Source organism: Artemia franciscana, chromosome 4, assembly GCF_032884065.1.
Source record: "Artemia franciscana chromosome 4, ASM3288406v1, whole genome shotgun sequence".
Taxonomy (NCBI): domain Eukaryota; kingdom Metazoa; phylum Arthropoda; class Branchiopoda; order Anostraca; family Artemiidae; genus Artemia; species Artemia franciscana.
Window position 1 is genome coordinate 15,841,748 of NC_088866.1, and position 605 is coordinate 15,842,352.

The window sequence follows — 605 nt, forward strand, 5'->3', positions numbered from 1 at the left end:
AATTGCCGTGTTTACCTACCCAAGACAGGATTGGCCATAAAGTGCGCCTATGTCTTTTGTCTGTGCCATAGACAAAAGACACAGGTGCAAATAAAATACTGTATACCTTCTGTTTGAGGCATTGGCTTGACCACTCCAAAAAATTACCAGGAATTTGATTAGAGCTGAACTTGAGAACAACTAAATCAAATAATTAATAGTCACTTAGTCCTTGAAACAAGTCAATGGCACCTTAGTCCTTAAAACTAAACATTTACATCGGATATATGCAAGGAAGGAAGCTTTTCATATAAAGACGGATAGAGTTAAAACATGGGAATTTTTTTGTATCACCTATTTAATAGGATTTTTAGAATTGCCCCATTTATCATTTTAGATATATTTTATCGGCATTTGGTTGTATGATATTGGTTATAATGTGTAAAAATTATATTACTTTCTATCATTGCGCTGTTCATGTATTTTAATTGCTGTTTGACAATGCATAGTTGCAGTATTTTGATTCCGTTTTTTCAACGCAGGCAGCTGCTGCAGGCAAATAACCCCCCTCCATTAGCAAGTTAAGTGATACTGTTCTGGATCAGTAAATACTGACTGAAGTGACA